Source organism: Lissotriton helveticus, chromosome 1_2 (assembly GCF_964261635.1).
Source record: "Lissotriton helveticus chromosome 1_2, aLisHel1.1, whole genome shotgun sequence".
NCBI classification, from domain to species: Eukaryota; Metazoa; Chordata; class Amphibia; order Caudata; family Salamandridae; genus Lissotriton; species Lissotriton helveticus.
Window position 1 is genome coordinate 83809855 of NC_136058.1, and position 9473 is coordinate 83819327.

General features: G+C 44.1%; 1 protein-coding gene across 1 annotated transcript in view; it reads right to left on the reverse strand.

Annotated features, from left to right (window-relative positions):
• DYNLT5 (dynein light chain Tctex-type family member 5) overlaps positions 1–9188 on the reverse strand; it is an 82502-nt gene extending 73314 nt beyond the window's left edge. Inside the window, exon 1 of the mRNA XM_078673430.1 lies at positions 8977–9188. The gene's annotated coding sequence lies outside the window, so the exon portion shown is untranslated. The remainder of the gene's footprint in view (positions 1–8976) is intronic.
• Positions 9189–9473: the final 285 nt, after the last annotated feature.

Here is a 9473-nt window from a genome sequence, read left to right on the forward strand (position 1 = left end):
CTTCCATAACGTGCGATTGCAGTGCTTTTGGCTTGATATAACTTCAAGACAGCCGCCACCGGACTGTTGCCCATTTTTTTTGAGAAGTCCAGTATTGCTGCATTGGCCCACACTACCTCACCCTTTTTCTTTTGTATTGCTGGTGCCCAAGTTAATTTATGATCAAAAAGGACACCAAGATACGAAAAGGTCTTGGTGGTCGGTATTTTGTCCCCATTTACAAAGTGAGGGTATATTTTTTTGGGTGTTACACCTGTCATCATTGTAAAAGATTTCGAGTTATTGATGCTCAGGCCACGGGAGTTCATGAAATTATTAAAAGAGTCTAACAAGATTTGAAGACCGAGCGCCGTTCTAGATATTAAAACGGCGTCGTCCGCATATAATAGGACAGGTATGCCCTTCTTACCAATATAAGGAAAGTCTGTACCGGTTTTTAGTAAGTGCTCCTCCAACTCATTAATATAAAGATTAAAAAGAAAGGGGGCGAGGATGCACCCTTGTCTGACACCTCGATTTATACTAAAATCCCTTGTTACCTTCATGTCATAGGTGTAGCGGACATTTGCTCTTGTGTCCGAGTGGAGGTCAACAAGGAAGTTGACCAGGTTTTGTTCCACTCCCATTTTTAGCAGGACCTCCCAAAGCCTGCCTCTGTCTACACAGTCAAAGGCGGACGATAAATCCATAAAGGCCATATGGGTCGTCCCTTTTCTTGCTAGGGTGTATTTACTGTTTATTAAATATAGATTCAGACATTGGGTTATCGTAGAGTGGCCTGGTCTGAACCCGTATTGTATTGATGACAGTATGTTATTTTCATTGGCCCAAGCTGTTAATCTATTTAGGATGATGCCCCCCACCACCTTTGCAACTGAATTAATCAGTGATATGGGTCTGTAGCATGTAACACTGCCACGATCGCCCTTCTTGAAAACAGGGACGATAGTCGAGGACCCCCAAGCTTTTGGGCAGCCAGCCAGGATTCCGGCATTTACAACTGCAGTGATAACTGGTGCCCATAAAAGGGTATTTGATTTAAATAGATCGGGTGGTATACCATCAGGGCCAGGTGCTTTATTACAAGATAGTCCTTGGATCCCCTTTACTACCTCACCCACTGTGAAACACAACACATTTGCATCGAAGGATTTAAAAACAGAGTCTGCTTGTGGTTTGTCACTTTTGAAAATTGTACTATAGTGTGATATCCACTCTTCCTCGGGTATGTTAGTCCCAGCCATAGGGTTAATGGGGACATCAAACATAGGTTTGTTTATGATACTCCAAAACTTGGAGCTATTGCCCAAAATTGCAGGGTCACATAGAGTTTCCCAAACACCAGCTTTTACTTCTTTTTTCCGGGCTGCCAGGACTGTCTTGTAATTAAATCTCAAAGTCTTTATAAGGACAGGGTCTCTTGGGGTAGCCTTGAGTGCTTTTTTTAGATCTCATCCGGCCTTTGAGCAAGCTTGATCAAACCACCCTGGTTGGTTTTCATGGTGACCCTTTATTGGTACAGATAGCAATTGGCCAATTTTATCAACAACAGCAGCAAAGGCAATCAGAGTCGCTTCAGGCAAGTTGGAAGGAGAGACACAAAGGTCTAAATCGTTACCACAACTAGTGTTGATTGAGCTGTACAGGGAGTCACTGTTAACCTTTGACCACTTCAGACGACGGTTTCCATTGATAGGTTTTAGAACGCCATGATCAGGACGAGGCTTCCTAAGTTCGAAAAGGCCGCCTCCAATCCTGATCGACAGAGGATTATGGTCACTGAAGATACTAGTTTGAATTTCAAAGTCAGTGGCTAAATCAACAAGGTCACTTGAGAGAAAGATGTGGTCTATGTAGGAGCCTTTACCATGGCCTTTATACGTAGGGACATTAAATATGTGTGAGTCCTCCAGCGTAGTCATTGCGACAGTTAGATTCCTATCATCAATTAGGTTGTTGACGCAGGTGCCACGAAGCGAGTGGTCAAAATGAAAACCAGACCTATTGTTGCAGCCTAAAAGGCCAATAGGTGTCATTTCAGGATTGCCGCAGGGGTGAGCATTAAAATCTCCAGCTATGATGATACTTCGAGGTAGACTATCCGCTTTTGCTTGTAAAAATGTTTGTAAGTTAAGAATATTGCACTCCTTATTTGATGACGCTGCATTGTAGAAATTGATAAGGGTCAGTGCCTTTTTACCACTCCTGAGCACTAAGGTTTGAATGTGTCTGTTGTCCAATGCTCTGTTTGAGACCTGGCAGCTAAGTGCAAGGCTTATATAAGTTGCCAGGCCCCCTTTAGATCTTCCGCTGTTTGACGGGGCAGCTGGTAAGAAGAAACTTTGGAAGCCCTCGATGTGTACATTTTCATCTACTAACCAGGTTTCTTGAAAGCATAAGATTGTATGATTTTTTACATAGGCTAACCAGGCTGGATCGTTAACCTTAACGGCCAGACCGGCTATATTCCAGGATAAGAGATGTATGGAACGTTGTTCAATGAGGCCCAAGCCTGCTATCTGAGCCTTGTTTGTGAATGAAGAAATTGCTTGAACCCCATGACCCATTGTTAAGTGTGCTTGCGTTTCATTGCTAGTGGTTAAAGAATTTTTTACTCCACTGGGCACTATACATTGGGTTTGATTTGAGGGACATGAACGACTACACCCTTTCACAATCAGTGTGTTTTCATGAGATTGTACTATGGGAGCTACCCTGGATGCTTCACTAGTCTCTTGAGTGGAGACATGTGTGCACTCCAATCTAATACTTGATAATCTATAAAGGGGAGCTACCTTAGTTGAGGGCTCAGTAGAAATAGAATGGGAGGATGGGTATACGGTTTGTCAATCAATCTCGTCTAGGTAATCAGTATCGTGAAGAGCATCAAATCTATTTGAGATGGAGACCCCGTATTGTGTATCTGGATAATAGGGGTATGAATAGAGCTGCTGTTGAGGGCGAGTAAAAAACTCACTTCTCTCTTGGTATCTACTAAGATGGCTATTTGGCCTACTCAGCCATGGGTGTTCCTGCCTATAGTCGATGAAGTTTGTTCGGGTATGTGGACCAATAGGCCGTGTATAAGCCCTAGGTTGGTTATCAGCTATTGGCTCAAGCAACCCCTCCTGTCCATAAGTTGACTGTACTTGTGTTGGGTAATGACCAAGGTTATTTGAGTAAAAGTAGCTTAAGGCCATAGTACGAATCAAGCTGTTTGTCACACCACTTTTCCAGCTACTTATAAAACTGGCAGCACGACTATCCCCAAAGGTTACCACAATGCAGTCACCCTCGGTCGATTTGAATCTGTTTCCCACCCAATCTACTCTTCTCACGTGTGCAATATGGCCGTTAATATGTTTAGGGATCGGTCTATGGGTTGTAAGCCAATGGCTCACCTTGTTTTTTAGGTCCCCGTGAGATTCTACCCTATCCCCCACTAATTTAGGTACTCCAATCATTACAATGGTGTACGGGCTAGATACAGGCGGGAGATTAACGTGAAGTGGTCTTTTAGCTACCACCGGTTTTATCAGGGTAGCACCCGTTTGTTTTATAGGTATACCCTGTTTGAGATTTTTGGTTTGTCTCGTTTGTTCTACCTGAGTAGTTACTATTTTAATCGGGGAGCTTTCAGCAGCCCATTCACAATCTTCTATCTCAGCGTCAGGTGAAGTTTGAGGGCTACTTGGAATGGCAGCCACTGGATGGGGTATGTTAATACCACTATCTTGAGTTGTCACTGGGATAGTAGGAGAAGTCTTTTCCTGACATAGTGGCAAATTTCGCTTATTAGTAGAGGTAGAAGTAGCTATGGCTTTCTTTGCCCTGAGATTTTTATTACTAGTCGAAGCGAGGGAATTACTGGCTGGTGTAAAGGTAGAATTTGATTGTGGTGCCTTCAATGTTTTAAGCAAGGTAGATGTTGCATCATTTTGGGCCCTTTCAAACTTCCCTAAAGCGTTCTCAATATTAAGGACTCTCTCGCTGATGGGTAACAGGAGGGACTTGATTAAGCTTTCAAGGTCACTCAGGAGTGATTTTGTGTTTATCATTGTGTGATCAGCCCTAACTGTGGTATGTGTAGGCATATTTGTGGGTACTGTCGGCTCTTTACTCAAGATCAGGTCTGGGTCTTGACTACTTATGAAAGGACAAGAGGACGCTGTGTCGGGGACAGATTTGGCCAGTCTAAAGGTAGACCAGATGTCTTTAGCTAAGATAAGATGTTTAGCCTTGAGATGAGATTTTTGTTTTTTAGCTATAGATGACTTAATTTTGCCTCGTGTACCAATGGGCCTAGTTTTGCTCTTTATCATACGACTTACTTTGGTGGCGGGTTTCGTCGTTGTAGATGTTAAACCACCCGGGGAAGGGGCCACTGAATGTAAGTGGGCTATAGGTGACAGATGAGTATTAATGCCGTTTTCACCAAGTAGCACAAGACTGTTGTTCCTGCTATTGCCTATGGAGAGTATAGGCAAGGCTGTTTGTGTGTTGTCTCTTGTTTGAGGACTAGGGAGCCCTGTAAATGACAACGTTAGAATGGACTCCTGGGAATTTATAGTATTGTCCAGTATGTTAATGTTTCCGGTGGTGTGTAAAGAGAGGTCCGGAAAACATAGGTCTGGGGTAAGTGAAAGGCGTCTTTCAGAGTCCTGAATAGCGTCCGCCACTACATTGATCGTTTTTTGTAGCATTAAGTCTATGGCGGTTATTGTGGGAAGAGGGGTATTAGTGACGTCTTTCAGTCTCGTTGCAGATCTTGTGGCCACGGGGGTATTTCGACATGTATGCATCTTGGCCGAATTATTATAAGCTGTAAGCAATATTGCTGAAAGAAAGTTAACGGCTTGCAAGTGCAAATGGATGGAAAAAGCACTTGGTATTTACCTTAGGTGATGTCAGCTAGGCGGGATTTCAGGGGGGTGGCCCCGTCCCGTCCTCCTCGGTCCCCTGAGGGCCACAGAGGTCCCGCCCTTTGCCCGGGCTTCGGACTGCAGTGATAAAGTCCCCAGAGTCCTAAAATCACCAACACCAGGTCAGAAAAAATACCAGGAGGAAGGCAAAAAGTTCAGGGTCGACCCTGCAAAAAGGGCCAAGTCTAACAGGTTTCTTTGGCCTTTTTGGCCTGAGGAGGGCATATCTGGTATTTGGACAAAATATTGGAAATACAAATAACGTGGGACAGAATATCATGTGAAAAATGTAGAGGGCAGGAATATCGTGTGGGTCATTTTCTATGGGTAAGTGAAATGTTACTATATATAACTCCACATATATGTACCTTGACAATATATATATATATCATCAAGGTACGTAGATTTGGGGTTAAGAATAGTAAATGTATACTTACCTATTGCACTTACCTACTCAATATTCTTGTGCTAGATATTTTTGACACAATATTCTATCCACACAATATTGGTGTTTCCGATATTCTGTCACTGATCCACATATCTCAGTCAGGATTGAAATGGGGCCCAAAACGAATGTTAAGCACATTATAATCGTCCACTTGGCCAGTGACTGCAAGAGCAAGAAACAGCCTAGAACATTATCCCTTGTGAGGTGCACAAGTAATGATTGCTTGGAGGAGTTATCTATTTCTTTGATAATTGCTCAATGGCTTTTCAGAAGAGCATCCCCTCACCTCAGTCCATGGCCCCACCTTTTTGGAATCATTGGTCCCCTCTGTCCTTCTCCCCCTCTATGCTACCCTGTGTCACTGCTCTTCAGCTAGGTTTTCACTACATTAGAGAACATGTATACACGCCTAATTAATACATGGCAACAATCAATTTAGGCAGGAGACTTTAGATTATTTCAGCAGAAAATTCTGTCATTTTACTTTTACTCCACCTGAAACATTCTACAGTGCAAGAAAACTAAGTAGGAAAATCAAATTCCACCAAAGTTTTATCCCAATCTCCCCCTGATATGTACCTAAATTTTGACATGGATGATAATGTTCTAAACGAAGGACTAATGGGGACATACGTACTGACATGGCCTGGATCATCTTACACATTAAGAATAAATGCTGGAGACTGAATCAACTGATCAAATCTTCAGGGCAGGTGGGCCACATGGTTGGAATCTTCATTTGAAGACATGGAAACCCCCCGGTAGAGTGAGGACCGTGGCTGCATTTAGGGGTGGATAGAGGGATGGAAAGACCATCGTCTATCATGCCTGACAAAAAAAACATTTGTCTTGTAGGGAGATATATAACTTTCCCCTATAAAATCCTCCTGTTGACTGTCAGATCCACTACACTCACTCAGCACAACAGTATAGGTTGATATGAAAACACTGTGATTCTAGCAAACAGGAATGCTTTTAGATACCCCGCCTCCCAATGGGGGCCAATAATCAGTTCAGCATTAACATACTTGCTTGCCTTACCCAGCAGAATATAAATGTCTTAACCATGGACAAAGTATGGCATCCAATGCAGCTGCAGCTACTGGTAGGTGTTTGCAGGCAGGAACATGCTGGTAGTAAATGGAGTCTGGCTGCAATGATTCAGACCACACACTGAGACCACAGCCCTCGCAGCATGTGCGGGCAATATATACAGAACACATGTCCTCTCATCACCAACCTATGGCCTGAAATATGATTCGGCTGGGGACATTCGTCTCATCCTCCAAATAAGAGGAACTGTATTTAGCAGCTTCCACAACTACCCTATAGAAAGAGTTTTCCCCTGGAAAAGAATGAATTACCTCTGGTAATTTCATCCCAAAATTCTGCATGTATCAGAATATAATTAATGTTTTCACCTTGTACATTTTAGCAAGTTTGACTTACCGAAATTCAACAGAGGAAATTTGCAATGGTGCTGGAACTACCCCAATATTCAGTCATGATCCCTCTGCTTCACATACACTGAATTTCACAAGGAACATAATTTAGCAACCCACTCACAAGGGGCTTAGGGTGCTTGAGTGACACTTCCTTGAGGAGGCACAAGCAAAGACCACAGGACACAGATGAGCAGTATACCAGTGCCCACTCGCACCACTACCATGCATTTCCTACAGATCTAATATGCAGTTAGCACCAGAAGGCCATAGTCATAAAAAAGGGCCCATTAGGAGCTGCTATATGCACTAAAACAGCCAATCCATGTAAAACATCCTTATTCTCTTAATTCAGAGGGAAACAATCTGATGCATGAGAACAGTAAATGTAAATGTAAATGCAGTATTTGAAAAGGGCAAACAAGTACCCAAGGGTGTCAAGCCGCTGGGGGCCGTTGGAAAGATTAAGCAAGCTATTGCCCAGAGTCACATGATGTTAAGCTGACCTGCCGCCGGTGCCGGGGATCAAACCATGAGCCCCCGTGCTCCGGAGTCAGCTGCCCTGGGTCCTGCCCGACACCTCTCCCTAAATGTTCACCACCTTAAAGCACACAGCAACGTCCTTGTCCTTTCCTTGGCAGAAACAGACACTGCAGGCCAACCCCAGACAGCAAACAGCAAAAGGGCAGTACTCCTCCACAGTTTCTCCAGCTCTTTTCCTTGGCAAAGGTTCCTCTTGATTTCCAGAAGTAATCTAACAGTCTGGGACCTGGCTCCACTTTATATAACAAACATCCTGTGCTCTTTTATGCGAGAGAAGGTCTTTGCCCAGCCAAAACTAGTTCTGTCCTCTGGTGCAGCTCCCCATTCTATCCTATTGGACCGATAGCCTTACAATAGTGAATAACGAAATTGGCAGTATTTCACTATCGGGACATGCCACACACATCAGAGCATGTCCTACCTTTCACATACACTGCACCCTGCCGACAGGAGTACCTTGGGCCTACCTTAGGTGTGACTTGCATGTAAGAAAAGGGACGGTTAGGGCCTGGCAAGTGCACCTGGCAGTACTAGACTGCAGACAGGCACTGCAATGGCAGGCCTGAGACCTTGTTGCCAGCCTGCTTGTGTGGGTAGCACAATCAGTGCTGCAAGCCAACTAGCAGCATTTGGTTTACACACTGAATTGGAACTTACCAGTAATCCAAATAAACCAATCATGGAAACATCAATCCATAATAACAATTTATAAAGGGAGCAATCGCACTTTGGGCACTGAACAGCAGTGGCAAGAGTGCCCAAAGCATCTAGACCAGCAAAAACTAAAAATTTCACACTGTAAAATACAGGAGGCAAAGGTAAAAAATGCAGGGGACTCCCATGCCAAGGCTGCCAGGTCAACAAGGACCCTTCAGCATCAGTTAAAGAAGAGGATTGAGACACTAGATGTGTAACCTGAAAGTGAGAGGGTGCAGGGGATAACACTGTGGAAAAGTGAACACAGTCTTTTCAATCTAGGCAAAATCCTTTATGAAACGTCCGTTTCTAAGAGTGGATTCTCACCAAATGAGCACCAATCCACAACACAAGCAGCACATTCACTGTAACTCTACACCGTCCTGAAAAGGAAAGAGTGGCTTCGAACAAGCTAATAACAGTGGGTAATTATGTTGCTGCATTTCCTGTTCGTGTATTTGTTGCACTGAACTAAACGAGATTTCAAACATGACCCTCAACCCCTACATGAAATAAAAAACTTAAAAAGTGCACTACTAACCGAAGACATCTTGGCGCTAGCTGGGAGGAAAAGGTCAAAGGATAAATAGGCAGGTACGAGTTTCCTGAAAGCGTTATCATTTTCAGTAACCTCAATAGCCGTAGGCACGTAGGCACACAGGCATGAATGCAGTGGGTATAGATCGAATGACGTTAATGAGCGCATAATATGTGTGCCAAGTGACAAACGTCCCACATCCGAGATAACAAAGGCGTGCAGAAGTCCTAATCGAGCGCAAACGGAGCATGATGGTTTTGGATGACATTCAGATTCCAGAGTAATTAAACAGGACAGAGGCAGGGCGCAAACTACAAGAACCGTCATTCCTCCACCTGAGGAAATCATAGGTGAAGCCGAACGATACGATCAGGAGACTGCACTTACCGTGTTCTCGGAACAGCCTCCCGCTCCTTTCACACGCCTGACAGCACCGCTTGCACCAGTGTACCGCGTCCCGTTGCCAGGGGAACACATACTCTTAGAAGGAAGGCGGGCTCATGCGGGACTCACCAATCACCTCCAGTTCAAAGGAACTTCACAGCCAACAGAAGTTGCTGAAAAAGGGGCCGGCGCCTTAGCCTGAAAAGAGAAAGTGTGCAGCTATACACGGAAATGCAGTCGAGCGGGAAGCGGACATAGAGAAGGGTGGTTAATGTAGTGCTGGCGGAGAGGCCTACAGGGCCTAGCAAAAACCATACCAACAAGCTTCTATGGTTTTCTCACCAACACACATGACTTGTATGGTTTACTCGGGTTACTGCGTAAATCGTCTTTATCATTTATACTTGATCGCACGTAACAGTGTGGGAAGAACCACTACACTGGTAACATGTAGCAGGTTAGTGAACACTACAGTTAGTTCAAATTGTATTCAGACCACG